Below are 22,765 nucleotides of genomic sequence, written 5' to 3' on the forward strand. Positions count from 1 at the left end.
CTGGAACCCAAGTGCACGTAGTTTAAGTTCTTTCCTAGGATTCTCCTCTGCATACATACAAATGAAATTTTGCCGGTTCATCAAATATACCCAAACATGCTTGGATCCTGAAAGGTGCTGATAGAAGGCAGCGACTCAAGCTGTAAACTCCACTATCCACACATAAAAGGAATGAATGGTAATGCTAGTTTGGAGTACTTTACTTCTTGACCATGTCAAATAACAGACTAGACTGTACAATTTTTTGAGCAATACTCCTGAACTATATTCAGAGCTTAGTAAACTTATGGTACTGATATACAAGCCAAAATATAATATGGAAATATAGATACTACTACTCTATTTAAATACTTGGGAAAGTGGTTGTAGTCTTAGGCATTTTATGAAATGTTATAATCTATATTCTTATTTAACAATTAGGTGTGCATATGTAATCACCAAATATATATAGTTAAATATATATATTTTACATATATAGTTAAATATATATATTATATATATATAGTTAAATATACATATATAGATAAATATATATATATTTAGATGCGCTGACCCTAGCTCCTGGCTTTAGATTGGCATGCCACTCAGATCAATGAACATATACTGCACCACTTTAGTTGGTTCAGGGCAGGGAATGTGAGATGAACTGTGACAGTGAAAACTCTGAGCCTTTTGCTTGAGCTATTAAGAGTACTATTAAGTCCAGTAGAATCACTGTTGACCATCTTCATCACCACATAGGAAGGACACGCTTGGGAATAAAGCGAACAGAGAAAATAGCCAAACAAGAGGGATGGGGAGGAATAAGTCTTGAGGATGCTGACTTTTAGTTGTGGGACATTTTAGTAAAGTGAATTGATACCTTCCCTTTTTTGTTTAAGAATTGAATTGGGTATTTTTATCTGCAAATAATAGAGTCATGACAAAGAGGGAAGAATAATTTTGGAATTTTAAATAAACTTTACTAATGAGCACTTAAAGTAAAAGCTTGAATTCCCATTGGAAAAATTGGCCTTGGTGTTTAACCTTACATTTAAAAAATATCTGTAGATATCTTTTGTCTTAATATTACTCATGTCAATGATAACTTTTTAATTAAATGTAATAAAAGTTTCTTCTTTCTCTCTTTTTTCTCTCTTTCACCTTCTCACTCTCCCTCTCTTTTTTCATACATCAAATTTAGAGATTAAAAAAGTTAACCCCCGTGAATAAAATGATAAATAAATATTGCTTTCATTTTTATAATATTAGATTTAAAAAAGCTATCCACCCAGGCAAAAGAAACAAAAACAAAAAAGCAACTCTGTCAAAACTCTGTTTTCATTACTCATTAATTAATTAATAATTTGGGATTGCTTCTTGATTGACTAATAATGCTTTATTTTACCAAAGCCCTGTATGCTATGGTGCAAATCTCAGTTAGTCTTACTTCTTGAGACATTGTTCACTACTATGTCTGCCTTTTGCAGACTCAGAAATTTAGAAATAGATGGAGCAATGTTAAATAACCTGCGATTATGACACTTCAGATATAAATCCACAATTTGACGTTCAAGAATTTCAAAAGCTTCCCGGTTGTGATATTGTGCTCTTGATTTCTGTTGTATCATTTGAAAATGTTTTATTCAAAAGTGTCTGGTTTTGTTTCTCATTGTTAAAACAGTAAATAGTTATAAATATTCCAAGTCACCTGTGCTGAAAAAAAGTCATCCCATGCTTTCTCTTGTGACTGAAGATATTTAATCTAAAGAGTGTAATGCAGGTATATGCTACTTTTAAATATTAAAATTATATAGTTAATTATATAAAAAATAATTTATAATGCAATTGTTTAAATTCCAAATGATAGTCCTTAAGGATTTACTGAAATGGCAAGTTCTTGGAAGGATTAAATATTTGATAATAATACTCTGCTTTATTTATTTCTTCTATATTTGCATAATAAGTTTCCATGTTGTAGAAAAAATAGATCAAAAGGGAAGTTTCACTTTATTTAATAGTCAAACAGAATTTCTTTCTTTTTTTTTGCGGTACGCGGGCCTCTCACTGTTGTGGCCTCTCCCGTTGCGGAGCACAGGCTCCGGACGCACAGGCTCAGCAGCCATGGCTCATGGGCCCAGCCACTCCGCGGCATGTGGGATCTTCCCGGACCGGGGTACGAACCCGTGTCCTCCGCATCGGCAGGTGGACTCTCAACCGCTGCGCCACCAGGGAAGCCCAAACAGAATTTCTTGAATGTTGATTGTGAACCAGGAATTTTTCTAAGTATTACAGTATCCCTTAAGGAACTCAGAGTGTAGACAAGGATATAGAGACATTAGTATCAGTGACAGTGTCCATGGCATTTCTCTGTGTATGTAGAAAAATAAATTAGAGTATTATCTTCCATGAAATTTAAAATGTAGTTTTGGAAAGAACACATGCAAACAGTGAATGATAAAAATGTTGCCATAGGGTAAATTATAAATAAGATTCTATGGTGTTGGCAATGCTATGCAAAACCAGAGAAAGATCTCACTTTTAATTGAGAACACAATTAGTAAAATTTGGATATGCATGTAGCAAGTGGCAGAGGTATTCCAAATTAGAATACACAAAGGTGTATTACAACCTCAGAGATGTGAGAACTCCAGAAGGGATACTTAAGGGAGAGTGGTTTTACTTGATTGGAACATAAAACAATTGGCAACTAAAGTGTAAAGTTGGAGTGATTTTGAGATGGGAAGTTGGGTGATGGGAGTGGTACTTAAAAAAAAAATCTGGTGGTGCGTATATAAATAGTAATAAAGAGGAGCTGCCTAGAGAGAGCAAGTCTACTTTTCTTTGAAGGGTATTATAGTAATACTGAGGGATAGTAATATGAAGTAGGAAAGGGTAATGTAAAAGGAATGCAGGGAATTAATGGTGGCATCATTATTATGATTCTAGAGTTTATGTGTTTTTCTGGCTAACTAAATGTGAAAGAGAAATAGTAGAAATTACATTCCAAGGTCATATCCAATATTACTAAGTTTAGTGTGTTAGAGAGTGGTAGTTTTGAAACTATGGCTAGAGTTAACATCATTTCTCTAACACTATCACGACTACCAACCATACTCTTAGCTGCTCTTTATCTACAGATGCCATTTCTCTCAGTGGGAAGCTGTGGTGTGGATGTGTCTAGGCAAAAGTGCTGGAACAATTATGACACCATTTGGATAATAGAACAAGATGTCAGTTCACATATAAAGATTATATACTTGGTTTATTTCACTAACTAAAGAATTACATTCTCAAAACTCAAGGTAAGAAGAATATTAGTTTCTTTGATTATACTGGAAGTAAAATTATTATACCAATATATACTTATAAATCAATTAAATATTAATAAATCATGAAATATTAATGTGGTTCTTGGAACTTTGTCACTGGAATATATTTTTTAGCCTATTATGTGATATTTATTTTTTCTTTATTGTGTAACATGATAATCATATAATAGTTATTGAAGAGTTGTTTCATTTGGAAGCGTGAAACAGTTAAATCCTTTAAAAAACATTCTAGGTTGAAATTTCATAGATAATCTGATAGTAAAAGAGTACTTTCCAACAAAACTTGAGGAATTCCTCTTGGGACCTTTTTACACCCAAAGCAAAATTATTTTTCTCATTTGAATTTTTTTCTAATCTTTTTTTAACTCTTGAAAAACTTATCTAATGACTTTAATTTAAAAATGGTGACTTCCTATTGGTTTTTAATAACAATGTCAGTTTTAGAACAGTTTCTGGTTTCTTAAAAGAAGACAAAGGTTAATGAATTCTGTAAGAGCCAAGTAAATGAGTTTTTCTAATTTTTTAACAAGTAGAGAGTTTCTGAACTGTAGATTTTATATATATATAAGTGTGTGTGTGTATCCTTGAAAGGCCACATGCATCTGGAGCTACTCCATATAATGAAGTAACTAAAGCTGTGTGGAGTATGTGTATAAACTAACTTTATGTTTATGTGACTCATACATGCATTCGTTTATTTCAATGTGTGATTATTTGAGTTTCAATTCACACACTGAAGATTTTTTCTTTTAAAAATATGTAATGAAATCCAGCACCAAGAAAAATCTACAACCCTAAGGTTTGCAATATCAAATACCCTCCAAAATGTTGGAATCAAATGTTAAATACTCTGGGTAAATTTTGTTTTTGACTTTGGATCAGGTCATCAACTGTTTTATTAAAACTGTTACATAGCTACATTATATAGAATGTACTATTAGTGAAAAATTGTAGTCAAGTCCTGATTTTCTCTTTGGGTTTAACTCTATGAGTTGGCTCTGATTAGATTATGAACACAAATTAGTCTCTGCCATTACTTCCATTTCCACTAAGCAAGCTGGCAAAGGGGAATCAGAAGTACCCTGGCCCTGGACATAGATAGGAATGCAGTAGAGGAGAAAAGGCAGATAATTTTTTTCTAAAACTAACACAGATTCTAGTTAGATTGTGAGGATTAGGCCGAGGAAGGTTATTTGACAGTAAGAGAGGGGATCAGTTGCAGGACTCAACATTGTAAAACATCACCCTCACACAGAGTCATTTATGGATAACTGTGAGTTCCTACAATGTGCCCAACTTTGTTCTAGGTGTTTGGTGAACCGTGGTGAACAAAGCTGATGAAGGAGGGCTTAAACCTCGCTGCAGGGTCAAATGTTAACAGGTGCTTTATGTCTAACAGGGACAGGAAAAGTCATATTTATTACTTACATACTACGATGTGACCAATTCTTACTTCTTCCAGCAAGTGAAGCAGGTACACTGACCCCAATTTATACATGAGAAAAGAGCCCATAAAATTTAGGTAGATTGCCCAGTCATATAATCAGTAAGTGATAGACTTGGATTTAAACATATCAATCATATTCAAAAAGCTGGTAGATATCCTTTTCACCAGAGCACACATGCCTTTGGAAGTTTGTGGAATATTATGAACTTATATAATTCAGCAAAATCACTGGGAATATGGAATATGGTACTTGGGGAGGCAGTCTTTTTTTTTTTTTTTTTTTTTTTTCTTGGCACTCAAGTTTGCCATTTAGATCTGTGACCTTAGACTGGTTACTTAAAATTATTAGCCTTAGTGGAGTAATCACGTATCTGTCTCATCAAATTATTGTGGGGATAAAGACAATAAATATAAAACATTTAGCACAATGACTGGGACGTAGTAAGTTTTAAAATATGCTGTCTCTTCTTATCATGATCATCATTATTTACAATATTTTATTATTCTTTCCTGGTGAGAAAAGCTATTTGCCCATTTAAAATTTGTAACTAGAATGAAGGACCCTGGCTAGAAAGGGCAACAAAGAATCTAAGTATAGATTTAAATATATAAAATTTGAGAAATACAAAGTATGCAAAAAGTGTACTCTTGATTTCAACTTTTAAAAAATTTAACAGAATTGTCGCCAAATACATGGATCATTTTGGTGTTTTCAACATTAACTATTTAAATTAGATACATATTTTCCATTATAAAATTATTTTCATGTGAGAATGAGTACATTTAATGATGCCATTGTTAAAAACACAGCATATTTAACTGAAAACATAAATAAGTTATTTATAATATTTACATAAATATATTTGTGCCATAAACATTCCTCTTTTCTAAGTTTAAAGTAATGCTGTACTGCAATTGCATATTAACCTTACTATTATACACAAAATATGCAATTAAATGCTCACTTAAAATTAGTAATTATAAATGTCCCTGCATATATAGTAGCTCCTAAAGAATGTAATGCACTAGCAGTAATATCTACTATACTGTGTGTTGCTTTTCTGCTGTTCAGCTAAGGGATTGAATGGGGAAATAATTTCACACTGCATATAATGCATCTGATATGAAGGAAACTTGAAAATTATTTAGTTACAGATTTCTCTGACCAGGCTTGCAAAGTAGCATATATTATGTTAATGGGCAAGCATTTGAAAATGAATTTGAATATTAAATGCACTAAGTTTGGGTTCTGACATGAAAGAAGGCAGAGTTGATACACAATTTACAAACAGGTTTTTGTTAACTCTTTCATTGCTGTGGCTCACCATCACGCTTTGTGCTTAAAAATTTTACAGTTTTATGTTTCCATCACTGAAAATTCCATAATATTGAAATCTAACCATTAGCTTGTACAAATGAAGTTCTACTATAGTATTAGATTTTTAGCCATGTTTTATGTTTAGTTGTACTCCATGTTGTTCAGTGAAAAATAGTTGCTTATTCATGAAAGTTATAAGTAGAAAAGAAATGAGTAACATCAATCACTGTATTAATGGTATACTATATTTCCTAGCTTTCATTTTTAAAGTAGCACATTTGAGTTGGCATATATTGGAATGTATGCTTCCAAGCCACTATTGTATATTCAACCAAAATATCTTGTTTTCAAGTCTCAGCAGAGATCACCAGTTCACTACTAGTGGATTCATTGTGTTTAAATTTACAGAAAATGAGTAGTTAGTAGTAAACCTAACCACCAAAGCATATTTTTATTGAAAACATTACAGTACACCGGATGTTTTAGGTCATTTATTTTGTTTTTGCTCTGGGTCATTTTACAAAAGCACTTCTGCTCTCTAGCGTTAAAATGAGAGCCACTCTACTCCCCAGATATTACCCAGCAGCACTTGGGGGCTCTTAATGATTAATACCATCACCGTCCAGCCACAAACCTTTCTGCCGCAGATAATGCCAGGCAGCAAGCGCGCTTGACACTTTTAATGTATAATTAAGTAGGAAAAGTCAGCACTCAGTATGCAAATTTTTCAAAATGATAAATGATGCCATACAGCAGTAGGGATTGATTTGGTGTAAATGAAACTAATTAAGGAAATGTCAAACATAATTAATAAAACAGGTTTAAGCTGCAAAACATTGTCAATTGAATGAATGAGGAGGCATTGGCTCCCATTGTTTCTGCTTTATTTAGGGCTTGTGTTTAGCTTGTACTCTGTTCCTAAATGCACTTTCGCTACCTCACACCCTCCACTACCAATTCCCAGAGAGGGGGAAAATAAATTTGCTTGTCTCTCCACTGACTGCAGAAATTAATTGCAGAAATCTTGTCCCATCCAAGTGTTACATTCACTCACAGGACATTAACATAACTAATTTGAAAGAGCCCAAATGACTGCATAATAGAGCACTGTCAGTATGCCTGACAGTCTTTGGTCATATCAAATTAGCTTGGTTTTCTAATTGAAATTTTTTTCCTTGGACTCTTTTTATAATTTTTTCCTCAGCTATTCATTTTTGATAAGAGCAAAGGTTTTATAATTTACAAAAGAGTGCTTGACCTATAATTACTATGAGGAAATTAGGGGAGGTAGAAAAGTCAGATTTAGTCCTGGTAATGATGCTAGAGACCTTGTTCCCTCTAGGGAGCCTGAAGAATAATGGAATCTTCTATTTTTATGGGCGACCTGTGCACTGGTGCTGACTCTAACTGTGAATCCACTTTACTTTGCAGATCACTTGCTTATCACTAAAAGTACCAGCCCAATGGCAGGCCATTACTCCAAATGTCATTCAAACCAGTGCCATTTCCACATGCCCTTCCCACTCAAAGAGTGAATTGAAGAACATCTGCCAGTCCTCACATCACGCCCTTGTAAATCTTCCATGTAGAGTTTTATGCAACTTAGTTTGTGAACCCTTTGGGTATATAAGGGTGAGAGGGGGTAGGGGGCTTGTGGAGAGTAGGAAATTTAAAGAACACTAAAATGGGTTACTTGAAAGAGAATCCAGTGGTTCTTGATTTTAAAATCTGTCACCTGCATGCTATGGATGTAATCTTATTATACCTGATATGGTTTTCAAAAGAAGGATTCTGGTACCACTATATCTTCAGTTTAGAGATCTTTTCCCTGAAGGACAGTTTTCCTTTCGAGTATGTCCTAAAATGACTCAATATATAAGAATGGAATCAGTCCACTCTTTTTACACTTTAATTATGAATTATATACTAATACGTTATTTTAGATTTATTGAGGAAATTGTATGGAACCGAAGACATAGATTATACACACTCTTCTTAGTCCATGAAGTTTCTGCTGAGTAGACATGTAGAGGTACAAGTGCCATGGCACGGTTTTATTTGCTTAAAGTCTTGTTTCTATAAAACCCTCTATATCTATGGCTTCTTTCATTTGATTCCAGGAATATAAGTAAAGTTTACATGTATACTATATGAGATTATAAAGATTCTTGACTTTGACTCTCCAAATCTTTTGGGGCTCATTTCTAGACACTCTCCAATATATTCTATTTTTAAAATAATACACATGTAGTTATCTATTAATTCTATAGCATTGATTGATTGCATTTACTTTACTGGTGTATGTGTTATGAGCTCTCTTGTAATATCTTCTGTGTTGTACACAACTGAAAGGAAAGATGGGTTGTCATTTTATACTTCAACTTTAAATGGAGTGGATATGTAATAAATCAGTGGGAATAAAAATAAATCATTATTACTTCACTTTTTTTTTGTTTTGTCTAAAAAGGACACAAAGAAGTACCTCAGGTTTATTTTATCCAACATGTACAGTGATAAGTTTGAAGAACTTTTTCTCAGGCAAATTTCATATGATGTAATTCTAATCCCCCCCTCCCCAAATTATGAAATAGGAGTTAAGGAATTTATTTACCCAGAAATGTCTGGGGTCAGTTTTCCAGAATGATCTTTAGACATAGCTAAACAAAGTAGATTAAACAATGTCATCAAGACCAGACATTTCTCTTTCTCATTTTCCTTATCTCTTGGCTCTGCTTTCCATTGTGTTGATTTCATTTCCAGACTCCACCTTGTGAGTCCCAGTAGCTTCCTGATTAAGATTATAGCAGTCCTTACAGTTCATTGCAATGAGAGAGAATTGTTTTCCAGGCAATTGAAGTTCCAGGATTAGCCTTGACTGAACCACCAAGAGAGATGTACTCATCCTAAAATCCGTTACTAGTACCAGGCATCCGGAACCAGGTTAAAGGTCAAGTATTAAACTTTTTGCATCCCCTAAAATAGCCCCACCTAAAACCAAATGGACTGCAGGTGGAGTAGAGGGATTCCCCAGGGAAAATTGTGGTGTTTTTATCAAATGAAAGAAAAAATGAGAAAGCATTGGTAAAAGCAATAGATATACACTCCAAAAGTATATAGTACACTTTCTAAGAGCAGAATATATATTCAATGTGGTCTTCTTATTTGTGCTGGATGTTACTTAATTTTTTTTTTTTGCGGTACACAGGCCTCTCACTGTTGTGGCCTCTCCCGTTGCGGAGCACAGGCTCCGGACGCGCAGGCCCAGCGGCCATGGCTCACGGCCCCAGCCACTCTGCGGCATGTAGGATCTTCCCGGATCGGGGCACGAACCCGTGTCCCCTGCATCGACAGGCAGACTCTCAATCACTGTGCTACCAGGGAAGCCCTGGATGTTACTTAATTAAAAAGTGGGAAAATTTAAGTTTTCTGTGAGTGAAAGGATTGTTTTATGCTTATGATGAATTCATTTAAAAGAGGATATAAACAAAGAGAATGTTAATTTTTAACTGTTAATACGTGGGTATTTATAACTGAACAAAGGGAAATATGGTTTTTTAGACTTTAGATTTACAGAAGAGTCGCAGAGATAGTATGGAGAATTCACTATACACTTCACAAATCTTCCCCAAATGTTAACTTACGTAACCATGGTGTATTTATCTAAACTAAGAAATTAACATGGTACAATGATACTAACTATATACTTTATCAGGTTTTTACCAGTTTTTTCAGGTTTTTTGCTGTTGTTGTTCCTTGTTGTTGTTCCTTGTTGTTCCTTGTTGTTGTTCCTTTTTAATGCAGGATACCCTGTGTATTTTGTCATCATGTCTCTATAATTCTGTCCAATTTGTGACAGTCCCTTAGTTTTTCCTCATTTTTCATGACCTTGACACTTTTGAAGAGGACTGGTATTTTATAGCCATTTGGCTTTGTCTTATGTTTTTTTCATGATTAGTTTAAGGTTATGCACCATTGGGAAGGATACCACAGAGGTGATGTGCCCTTTTCACTGCATCATATCAAAGAAACTAGTACCAACATGATTTATTACTGGTGATTTTAACCATAATCACTTGGTTAAAATGCTCTCTGCCAGTTTCCTCCACTATAAAATAATGATTTTTCCCTTTCCATATTCTATTTGTTAGAGGTGAATCACTAAATCCAGCTCACACTTAAGGGAAGAAGAATTAAGCTCCACCTCCTTCAGGGAGGAGTATAAAATAATTTGCAAATATACATTAAAACCACCATAGTAACTTTGGGAAGGTACCTAAGGGCCATGCAACTATCCTGTTTCTCCTTAATGTTTTGCCCATTAAAAATTTGAACATTCATCAGTGGATGTTGCCTGGAGCAATTATTAATGTGGTGGCCAAATGATGATTTTGTATTTTCCTCATTCCTTCCATATTATTTTCAGTTCTTTAGTAAGAAGTTTCCACCCACCCACCCTCCCTCCCTCTTTCTTTCTTTTTTCTTTCTTTGTTTATATTATAATGCAAAATATTTGGTAAATAATAAATAGCTTTGGAGAAGTCACATTTCCAAATTTTAAGACTTACTATAAAGCTACCAGAATCAAGATAGTGTGAGATTGGTAAAGGGACAGACACTTGGATGAAAGAAACAGGAAAAAAAGTGAACCTTAGCCTAAACCTCATACCTTATACAAAAATTCACTCAAAAATTCATTCAGTCAATTCACAGATCTAAATGTAAAACATAAAATTGTAAAACTTTTACAAGAAAATATAAGAGAATATCTATGTGGCCTGGTGGTAGATGAAAAAGTCTTAAATGTGACACTAAAAACGTGATTCATGAAGGAAAAAGAAAAGACAAATTAGACTTTATCAAAATTAAAAACAAAACTTTTGCTCTATGAAAGACAATTTAAGAAAATGAAGACAGGCTACAGACTGTGTAAAAATATTTGTAAATTACATATCCAACAAATAAAATGTATTCAGAATATACGAAGAACTCTTAAGTCTCAACAATCAAAAACTAATACATTTAAAAATAGGTCATAGGACTTGAATAAACACATGCAAAAAGAGATACAATGATGGCAAAAAAGGCACATGAAGATGCATTCACCTCTATGCATTAGCGAAATGCAAATTAAAATCATGGTAAGATACCACTACACATCGATTAGAATGGCTAAGGAAAGAAAATACTGGCAAGCAGGAAGACAAAGCAGAGATCATACATTGCTGGGGGCAAACTGGTATAGTCACTCTGAAAATGTTTTGTCAGTTTCTTATAGAGTTAAACATACACTTACCATATGACTCAGCAGTACGACCCCTGGGTTTTTAGCCTAGAGACTTGAAAACCAATTTTTACACAAATATCTGTATAAAAATGTTTATAGCAGCTCTATTCATATTTGCTAGAACCAAACCAAACCAAACATAAATGGAAAGAACCCAAATGTCCTTCAGTGGGTGAATAAATAAAATGTTCTTACCCATACAAAGGGATATTACTCAGTAACAGAAAAGAACAAACTGCTGATATGTTCAACAACTTGGGTGAATTTCAAAGGTATTAGGCTGAGTGAAAAAAGCTGGTTTCATAAGGTTACATACTGTATAATTCGATTTGTATGACATTCTCAAAAAGAAAGCAAAAATTCCCTATAGTTTTAGAGAACAGATCAGTGGTTGCCAGGTGTAGGGTTGGGGGAGGAACTAACTATGAAGTCATAGCACAAGTGAGTTTTGTATTGTGAAGGACCTGTTCTGTATCTTGTCTGTGGTGGTGGTTACACAAGTCTATACATTAAAATTTATTGGACTGTACTTTGAAAGAAAAACGTCAATACTATTGTATGAAAATGCTAAATATAAAAATTAAAAAATAAAATCAATACAGGCTCAAAGCGAATTATTTTGTTCTTTGTTAAAACCCAGTACTTTGGTAATATATTTATTTTTGCTCGGATTATTTCAATTTTAGCTATTGGGAGCTCTTACAAAGATCCTGTGTAAACATGGTTTTTATTGGCACTGTTTTATGAAGATTTCATCAATGAAATTCTAATCTTAACTAAAAGGTCAAAAAGGGCAATTAATTGTATAATTGTTCATTGGAAAATGATTAAATTCTTGTGATTATTCAGTTCTATTAGAGATATCTGGTTGGTGCAGATTAGTTTCTAATAGATTACTTCCTTTGATAGATATTCTTGCCAATTTGTGAGCTCCTGCTTTGTAACAATTATTCATACTTTCCATTTCAAAATGATATATATTGATCTATACAATTTTCTACCCTACTTTGTAGGACTCTCTTTTAACTGATTTTCCCCCAGTTAATGCACTGAGTAGGTGGATGCTTACTTGAGATCCAAAGAAATAATTACTGATAATTGTGTAATATTATTTGATCAGTTTATTTTTTAACATCTTTATTGGAGTGTAATTGCTTTACATTGTTGTGTTAGTTGCTGCTGTATAACAAAGTGAATTAGCTATACGCATACATGTATCCCCATATCCCCTCCCTCTTGCGTCTCCCTGCCACCCTCCTATCCCACACCTCTAGGTGGTCACAAAGCACCGAGCTGTTGATCAGTTTATAAAAAGCAGAAAATGTCTTTGAGCTTTCTACCAGGGATTGATACATATATATATATATATATATATATATATATAAAATTTGTGGTACGTGGGCTTCTCACTGTTGTGGCCTCTCTCGTTGTGGAACACAGACTCCGGACGCGCAGGCTCAGCGGCCATGGCTCACGAGCCTAGCCGCTCCGCGGCATGTGGGATCTTCCCGGACTGGGGCACGAACCCGTGTCCCCTGCATCGGCAGGCAGACTCTCAACCACTGCGCCACCAGGGAAGCCTGATACCAATATTTCTAAAGCATAGTTAAAGCCTGCATAATTCATTTGGTTAGCATTAATTTTGGTAATTAATTATTTCCTTTACTTGGTAAGTAAAGGAATACTAAATGATGTATGTACTAAACAATTATGTTACAAAGTAATATTTATAGGTAAAACGTTTAATATAATTTGACAGAAAATTATTTGATATATTTTTAAAGAAAATTAAACTTCCATGTACACTTGGGACAATATTATTCTGGAAATAGTGTAAACAATTCTAGGTATAATCAAAATGCATTTCAGGCTTGCAAATAGATTTCCACTGCCCTTTTTAAAAAATATAACTTAATCCTTGTTTAATAGCTATCACTTTTTCTAAGATGGCAAAAAGAAAAACATTAATGGGTATGTGTGAGGGAAAGTGTGTGTGTGCATGAGAAATATAATGACCCCTTTTATGGTGGACTTGTGTGGCCTCCATACTGTGTACCTTTTGGACATTTAGAAGGATTGTTACTTGTGGGAGAACATGATATGGTTGCTATAGGCTATGGACAAAACAAACAAATAGTTTAATTGTTGCTGATAATAACAGCAGATTGACCCTAACGCAAGCAGAAAATTAAAGGGATAAAGGCTCCATTTTCTATACAGTTAGGTGTTTTAATATCTTGATGCTTTGATTATCTGTTAGAAATAGTAGTAACAGCTGTAACCAGTCAAAATAATATCAGCATTACCTGAGTCCATCTATATTCATCAAAAATATTGGCCTGTTTTCTTTTCTTGTAGTATCTTTGTCTGGTTTTGGTATCAGAGTAATGTTGGCCTCATAAAATGAATTTGGGAGTGTTCCATCCTCTTCCGTTTTTTAGAATAGTTTGAGATGGATAGGTATGAGTTTTTCTATATATGTTTACATATATGTGAAGCTGTTCAGTCCTGGACTTTTATTTGCTGGAAGTTTTTTTTTATTACAAATTCAATTTCACTACTAATGATCAATCTGTTCACATTGTCTGTTTCCTCTTGATTCAGTCTTAGCAGCTTGTAAGTTTCTAAAAAAAGTGGCCATTCTTTCTAGGTTGTCCAGTTTTTGGCATATAACTGTTCATGGTATTCTCTTATGATTTTTTATATCTCTGTGGTATCAGTTGCTATTTCTCCTCTTTCATTTCGTATTTGTTTCTTTGGGTCCTCTCTCCTTTCTTCTTGGTGAGCTTGGCTAAGTGTTTATCAATTTTGTTTATCTTTTCAAAAAACCAACTCTTGGTTTCATTGATGTTTTCTATTGTTTATTTATCTCTATTTTACTTATTTCCTCTCTGATCTTTATTATTTACTTGCTTCTGCTGACCTTGTGCTTTGTTTGTTCTTCTTCTTCTAATTCCTTTATGTGGTAGGTTAGGTTGTTTATTGAGATTTTTCTTGTTTCCTGAGGAAGGCTTGTATGATGATAAACTTCCCTCGTAGGACTGCTTTTGCTGCATCCCATAGACTTTGGAGTGTTGTGTTTCCATTATCATTTGTCATGATGTAATTTCTGATTTTCCCTTTGATATTCTTCATTGACCCAATGGTTTTTCAGTAGCATGTTGTTTAATTTCCACATGTTTGGGTTTTTTTCCCATTTGTTCTTCCTGTAATTGATTTCTAGTTTCATACCATTGTGGTCAGAAAAAATGCTTAACATAATTTCTATCCTCTTAAATTGGTTGAGATTTGTTTTGTGGCCTAACATGTGATCTGCCTTAGAGAATGTTTCATATGCACTTGAAAAGAATCTGTATTCTGCTGTTTTTGGATGGAATGTTTTATATCTGTAAAGCCAACTGGTCTGTTGTATCATTTAAGACCAATGTTTCCTTATTGCTTTTCTGTCTCCGTGATCTGTCTATTGATGTCAGTGGGGTGTTAGGGTCTCCTACTATCATTGTATTATTGTCAGTTTCTCCTTTTATGTCTGTTAGTATTTGCTTTATATATTTAGGTGCTGCTGTATTGGGTGCATATATGTTTATGCATGTACTATCCTCTTTTTGTGTTGATCCCTTTATCATTATATAATCCCCTTCTTTGTCTTTTGTTATGGTCTTTGTTTTAAAGTCTGTTTCATATGATATGAGTATTGCTTTCCCCACTTTCTTGTCATTTCTGTTTGCATGAAATATCTTTTTCTATCCCTTCACTTTCAGTTTGTATGTGTCTTTAGCTCTGAAGTGAGTCTCTTGTAGGCAGCATATAGAAGGGTCTTATTTTTTAATCCAATTAGCCACTCTGTGTCTTTTGATTGGAGCATTTAGTTCACTGACATTTAATTATTGATAGGTGTATACTTACTGCCACTTTATTACTTGTTTTGGCGTTGTTTTTGTAGTTCTTATCTTTTCTGTTCTTCTTTTTTGTCTTGTGATTTGATGATTTTCTATAGTAGTATGCTTGTGTTCCTTTCGTTTTAGTTTTTGTTTATCTGTTATAGGTTTTTGATTTGTGGTTACCATGGGGATCCTATATGTTGACCTATGACTATATCTACTTGCAGTCATTTAAGTTCAAACTCATTCTAAAAGATCTACATTTTTTACTCCCCTCCCCTACATTTTTGTTTTTCGCATCATATCTTACAGCTTCATGTTTACCCATAAACTGTTTATTGTAGTTATAGTTGCTTTACAATTTTTTGTCTTTAATCTTCATACTGGCTTATTTAAGTGGTTGATCCTCAGTCCTTACTATTCAGTTGGCCAAAAAGTTTGTTTGGGTTTTCCTGTAACATGTTATGGAAAAACCCAAACAAAGTTTTGGCCAACCCATATATATATATTTGCCTTCCCTAGTGGAATTTCCCCTTTCCTATAGATTCTATTTTTCCACTTAAAGAAGATCCTTTAACATTTCTTTTATGGTATGTTTAGTATTGATGAACTCTTTATGGTAGGTTTAGTATTGATGAACTCTTAGTATATCCTTGTAAATATACTTATATACTTAGTATATCCATCATAGACTAATAAATATTTACTTCTAATATAAAGATAGAAATTTTCCTTTATTTTTATATTTCAGTAATTAACAGCTAGAAAATATAATAATATATATATAATATAATTTAAATAAGGAGAGATTCATTAGAGTAACAAATATATGAAATATTTAGGGTTACAATTGAATTTTAATATGTGGAGGAACTTTAGATGAAAACTATAATCCTATCTTAGAAGATTTCAATGAAAATTTGAATAATTTTAGATATAGAACATAATCTGGAAAGAACTATTTTATATTATCAAAAATATCAGCTCTAATGAATGCATATAAAACATTCCAATTTAAATACTTACATCAAAATTTGATTTGAACTTGGTAGTGTGACTCTTCATAAAATGTAAACTTGAAAATGTTTATTTAGAAAAAGTATGTGGGATTATAAAGGAATAAAAAAAGTAACCTTCCCCATCAGATACTAGAACATGTAATTTAGCATCAGTACATAAAATACTGCATAATTTGCTCAACATTTTGAACATAGATTGAAATGTAAGATAAATATTTAAAATATCAATAATTATATATCAACACTTGTTATATGATAGCAGAAACTTTTATTAACAGAATTATTATATAAGTATGTTTGGAACAGATAATAAGTATAAGATGTACCAAACACTGAGGTCTTGGAGGAGAGAGGAGGTTCAACTTTAAAGAAAAAAGCAATCTGCTTGGAAGTTATGACATCAAATAAGAAGGTAAACAATCCTACTGCTTTTAATGGCTACAGTGCACCAGACACTAGAAAGCCACAATTGTGTACAATTTTCAAATGGTTATTATTGTGCCCCAAACACATTAAAATATAACTGAAAAAGGTAAATAATAATAAAAACCAACAACTCCTGTATTTCAATGTTTATAAGACAAAGTAAATTTAGCAAACATGCCCAGCATGATTATATTTGAAATAATTCTATTTTAGGGTGTACAATAGTGTTTATCTATTAAAAGGCACACTTATTTTACAATTCTCTTTATGTCCATAGAGAAAAAGACAGAAAGGAATCAAACAACTTGTTGAAGATATCACAGAAACACTATGGCCGTTATGACAATCATGCATATATTTAGGTTCTTGTATTCAGGCATTATTTTAAATGATAGAATCTATAATTTTTGAGAATATAAATAAAACATTCCTCAAGTTCTAGGACAATAAATTAAATATACAAATGTGATATTTGTCAAATCCCTTTGGAAAAGTTATGTTATAAATAGTTTTGTCAGTATGTTTATATCATCAGTATCTTTGGATGATCTTCATTTTACACTTCTGAATTCCGTAAGTACACAAGAGAAAAAAAATAGTCTATTGTATGGCAGAATTTGAAAAAGTATTTATAAACATTGTCTTTTTCTTTTGGACTTAACGGTAGATAGAATTTATATCATTGTTATTAAAAGCATTTAAAAAGTTATAATAGAAAGCATTTTCCAAACATTTGCAAGAGAAAATAGAAAAAGGAAAATATTTGCACTAAATAATGGTTTAAATGCCATTGTACGTGGAACTATGGTAGGGGTTAAGTATGCAGTTATTTTAGTAAATCTTTTTTTTTCCTTTTCTTTTAAAAAAAGTCAGCTCAGCTAAGAGCTCCGTTGGCTTCGTTGTACCTCAACAAATTGTAAAACTGAAGGACTCTTGGGTCCATGGCTCTTTGAAGGAAATAGACTAACCTGATATTATACTTAGCCCCACAGTAAATTAATTACTTAGGGCATATGTGGTTTTATGCAGGATACACTCATTCTGAAGATGGGACTTGTTTATATGAAAAGGTGCATTGAGGTCAGAATCTAGGCAAGAAACTCGTGAGTAATATGCAAAATAAAAATGTTAAGCATAGTTAATTAAAAACTTAAAAATTCCAGAATGTAAAATTAGATTAAATGCTGTAGAGATTTAGCTGAGAAAACTGTATTCTTAACATTATTACATATCACTTTCTGATGAGTAAATCATCTGAAGCTTATTCATTGAGGAACTCCATGCCCAAGAGCCTAATAATTGAATGAGGCAATGTAGAGTAAAGCAGGCTCACACTCCAGTTGAGGAAATGGGACATAATAAAATTAATGAATATGACGTTAAAATATAAGTGCACAATATTGTTATAAATAATAATGTACTCAGTTTTATAACATGGATCGTTAGAGAATGAGACACACTGTAAACTTAAATTTTCATATGTGGTATTTAATATCTCCAAATATGATACATAAAACTCATCTGTGTGACCACCACCCAGCTTAACAAGTAAAATAATACACACGTCTTTGAAACTTAGTGAGTTCTTGTCCCTGATAATGTATCCCTCCTCCACTGAGATTATTGCTATCTTGAAATTTGTGCTTATTAATAATTCCTCTCTCTTCTATTATGGATTTATCTCACACATATATCCCTGTGCTCCATCACATTATCCATTCTCTTATCTATGGATATTTGGATGGTTAATAGTTTTCACTATTTTGAACAATGTACAAATGTTTTGCTATGTACATTCAGTTCACATTTTCAGAATTTTAGAATAAATTTTTTCATGTGAGAAGGGTCTTTAATTTTTTAATAAAGCCTTAATTTTGTATTAAGGAGATATAGCCTCAGAATGAATTTGAGAGTCTTCCTACTTTTCCTATTCTATGCAAGAATTTGTGTAGGGTTGAAATTATCTGTTCTTTGAGTGTTTGGTAGAACTTCCCTATAAAACTGTGTGGCTTTCTTTGTAGGAAAAATTTGAATTACTAATTATTTTGCCTTTTGGTTATAGAACTCTTCAGATTCTATTTCTGATCAACTTAGTAACATTATTTAGGAATTGGTCTTTTTTTGTATGTTTCAAATATATTGGTATAAGTTATTCATTTATTATTAATAAAAAATTTCTACTGTATCTGTGTTTATATCCTTTTATTACCTAATAATATTTAAATGTTTTATTTTATTCTTCTTAATCAGTTTTGCTAGAAGATTCTCAGTGTTATTAGTAAAGTCTTTTTACAGCACCAACTTTTGGCTTTGTTGTTTGATCTCTATTGTGTCATTATCTTCTATTACTTTGTGATATTATCCTTATCCATGCCTTATTTCTGCTTTCCTTGGGTTTATTTTATTATGTCATTCTTTTACAAGTTCCTTATGTTCTATACAGCATGGAGAAAATTTAGTTGAGTGAGAGAGGTCATGAGACATGGAGAAAAGAAACATTCAAAACTCATCAGAAAATTCTAGGAAGAGAGGAAGACTAGAGAAAGAGTATTTACAGAATGTTGGAAAGGCAATAAGAATTTTCCAGAAAGACGTAAACTCAAATACATGAAGGACAATAATCCTCAAGGAGGAAAAATTTTAAAATAAGCCAATACCTAGATTCACCTCAGTCAAGTGTATAATGCTAAAGAAAAAGACAATACTTTAAAAGACATCAAAAAAATTGAGAGACTTTGCTAGAATAAGACCTTTACTAAAGGAAATATTCAAAATGGACTGACTTATGGACTTCAGAAAAAAGAAAAATCAACCACAAAAGTATGATGAGCATATGGGTAAATCTAATATAATGTGGGTGGAGTAAATAAATAAACAAACTGGAGTTTATTAACTTCAGTTATATATGTGGAGTTGTGTTAAAATCTCCCATTCTTGTTATGGACCTGTCAATTTTTTCTAGTCACTCAATTTTGCCTTACATATTTTGAAGCTATGCTTTTAGATGCACACCAGTTTGGAATATTACATCTTGGTGAATTAAACATATTATTAGTTATTATATAGTTTCTCTTTAGCTCTACTAATTATTTTGCCCTAAAATTTATGTTATCTAAAATTAAATGGTTATATTGGTTTTCTATGGTTACTACATTTTTTTGGTATAATATTTCCCCCATTCTTTTATTTTCTATCTTTCAATGCCATGGTTACTAGTGTTTATTATAGATAGCATATAGTGGAGTTTGGCTTTTAAATGAGAGCTCAGAATGCTTTAACTCTAATCATTTCATCCTCCCTCTCATCTTACATGGTATTATTGCCCAGGATTTTTTTTTTTTTTTTTTTTTTTTGCGTTACGCGGGCCTCTCACTGTTGTGGCCTCTCCCGTTGCGGAGCACAGGTTCCGGACGCGCAGGCTCAGCGGCCATGGCTCACGGGCCCAGCCGCTCCACGGCATGTGGGATCTTCCCGGACCGGGGCACTAACCCGTGTCCCCTGCGTCGGCAGGCGGACTCTCAACCACTGCGCCACCAGGGAAGCCCTGCCCAGGATTTTTTCCTTTTTTTTTTTCCTTTTTTTTTTTTTTTTCCTTTTTAACCTCCTAAACTAGATAGTAGTAGTATTTACTCCATCCACATTACTTTAGATTTACTCATATGCTCATCATTTTTTCAAGGTTGATTTTTCTTTCTTCTAAAGTCCATCAGTCAGTCCATTTTTAATATTTCCTTTAGTGAAGTTCCTATTCTAGTAAAGTCTCTCAATTTTTATTTATCTAAAAATACTCTTCACTTATTATTGAAAGATAATTTCTCAGGGTATATAATCCAATTCTGATTTATGTTATCACTTAAATGTAATATTCAATTGACTTATGGCTTAACAGCTCAGGTTGCTGTTAGTCAGATTTCAATTTACCTTCAAAATTATGGGTGCATTTTTTTGATGGCTTTTAAAATATTGTCTTTTTCTTTAGCATTATACACTTGACTGAGGTGAATCTAGGTATTGGCTTATTTTTAAATTTTTCCTTCTTGAGGATTATTGTCCTTCATGTATCTGGAGTTTATGTCTTTCTGGAAAATTCTTATTGCCTTCCCAACATTCTGTAAATACTCTTTCTCTAGTCTTCCTCTCTTCCTAGAATTTTCTGATGAGTTTTGAACCTTTCTTTTCTCCATGTCTCATGACCTCTCTTACTCAATTAAATTTTCACCATGCTGTATTTTCTGTAATTTCTTCATATCTATCTTACAGTTGACTAATTTTCCATTGACCTTAATTTGATGGGCTTTTAAATTATGTCTGTTTGCCTATCTATCTCTATCTATCTATCTATCTATCTATCATCTATCTAATGAGGCATTGCAAAGAAAAAAAACAAGTGCATAAAGGAGAGAGGAGTGGTTTTGACTTCTCAACTTCATTTGGGATCAGCAAACCTGAAGTTCTAATCCTGAGGTAATATAGTAATGTATCTATCTGCAGAGGATTCTCTTTCTGAGCTGTTTTCTGCTAAAGCATTAGGTTTTAAGTGTTTTTGTTTAAATATTATATTCCCATTCTAAATGTTAGTTTTTTTCCCTTTTTATGGTTTTACTGAAAAAAAAAAAGGCTATGCTCCTAATAAACTTGAATAGAAACAAGAGAAGATTCATCACCCAAATTACAAATAATTTAACTAAGAACACTATGCAGGTTGGCCAAAGGTAATGTTTCATCTGAGTTCCTTTAAAAAAAAAGTTTCTCTGTATAACCATCCTCAGGCAGCCTTTAGTTTCTGGAGAACAATAAAGGAAGGTAATTGGATTCTAACGTTCACTATGGTCTGACCCTGGGAACATCCCAAATACCTTTTTGGGTCTTCTAAAATCATTTCACCAGAACTGAAATGCTTTCACTGAAGATGGCCCTACACACTAACTTTGGTTTAGTTGCTCTTCTAATTATTAGTAATTTTTAGTAAACTAGGAATAAGTGATAGAATTTGGGCAGTAGGGTATGTCTAAAGTTGACTGCTATCATTATTGCAAACTTGCTGGCTGTCCATTTGAGATAAGGGAAGTATTCAGGAGTTGAGATTATCGATTCATCTAAGTATATGGAGGATTTAGAATAACAATATGTTCTTATTCTTTATCTTTGGCTGTAACATTTTGCTAATATTTTTATTTGGAGTGAGAAACACGGCAGTCTTCTTGGTTATAAAGGCTCACCCTTTCCAAGGTTGTGCCACTTGTGCTAGTCAAAATGACAAATGCCATATTTTACTTTTCCTTTAACTCTTCCCCCACAAGCAATTCTTAGAAGAGATAAAATTCTCCCGTGCCTCTTAGGCTTTGTGTAAGGTTCTCAACCAGTGAAATCCTCCTTTTTTCACCACCATTCCTCACCCTTACTTCTATAGTCCTCCCAGGATTTCTCTTTATCTTTGTAACTTGTGATTGTCCTGTGGGATACAATCTGTATATCTTCAGTCTGAGATAGATAGATGTTCTCTGAATTCTCTTAACACTGTATGCAAGGTACTTTATTATAATTATCTATTTATTTGATGGATTCTCTTTACCATTCTCTAATTATTAGATTAGGAGCTCATTGAAAGCAGAGGCCTCAATCATCTCAGTTTCTCTAGTGCCCAGCATAGTGACAAACATAAAGTAAGTAAAGAAAAAAAAACAAACAACCTTACTTAATTACTAGGCTTTAAATAAAAGCTTTATTAAATTATAAAAATGATCCTTGAGTGCACCTGCTGTAGAGCTTCTACTGTCCTCCTAAGAAGGACAGCGTTTCATGATAGCTATGTTTAGATAAGTAGAATCATTAGCCAATCTGAGTGTCGACATAGGCACAATCTTCTTAATTTCCTTTCTCAATTTATCTTCAGTTAACTTGCTGACCCATGTCAAAACCTTTTCATGGTAACAATGGTGGAATTAAAAATACTTTATTCCCACTATATATAAAATTTGCGGACTTGGAAACTGGTTCAGATTGGAGAATACAGAAGTTTACTATTTGCTCTGACTCCTCTCTCAATCATTAAAATCTTCATTCTGTTACTTCTTGGTCT

The 22,765-nt window shown here is 33.1% G+C and overlaps 1 long non-coding RNA gene across 1 annotated transcript in view; it reads left to right on the top strand.

Moving 5' to 3' along the window:
* Positions 1-3,206: 3,206 nt before the first annotated feature.
* The window catches only part of LOC137220744 (uncharacterized), a 45,620-nt gene continuing 26,061 nt past the window's right edge, over positions 3,207-22,765 (top strand). Inside the window, exon 1 of the long non-coding RNA XR_010941775.1 lies at positions 3,207-3,284. This is a non-coding gene — a long non-coding RNA (uncharacterized lncRNA). The remainder of the gene's footprint in view (positions 3,285-22,765) is intronic.

The sequence above is a fragment of the Pseudorca crassidens genome, chromosome 3 (genome assembly GCF_039906515.1).
Source record: "Pseudorca crassidens isolate mPseCra1 chromosome 3, mPseCra1.hap1, whole genome shotgun sequence".
NCBI classification, from domain to species: domain Eukaryota; kingdom Metazoa; phylum Chordata; class Mammalia; order Artiodactyla; family Delphinidae; genus Pseudorca; species Pseudorca crassidens.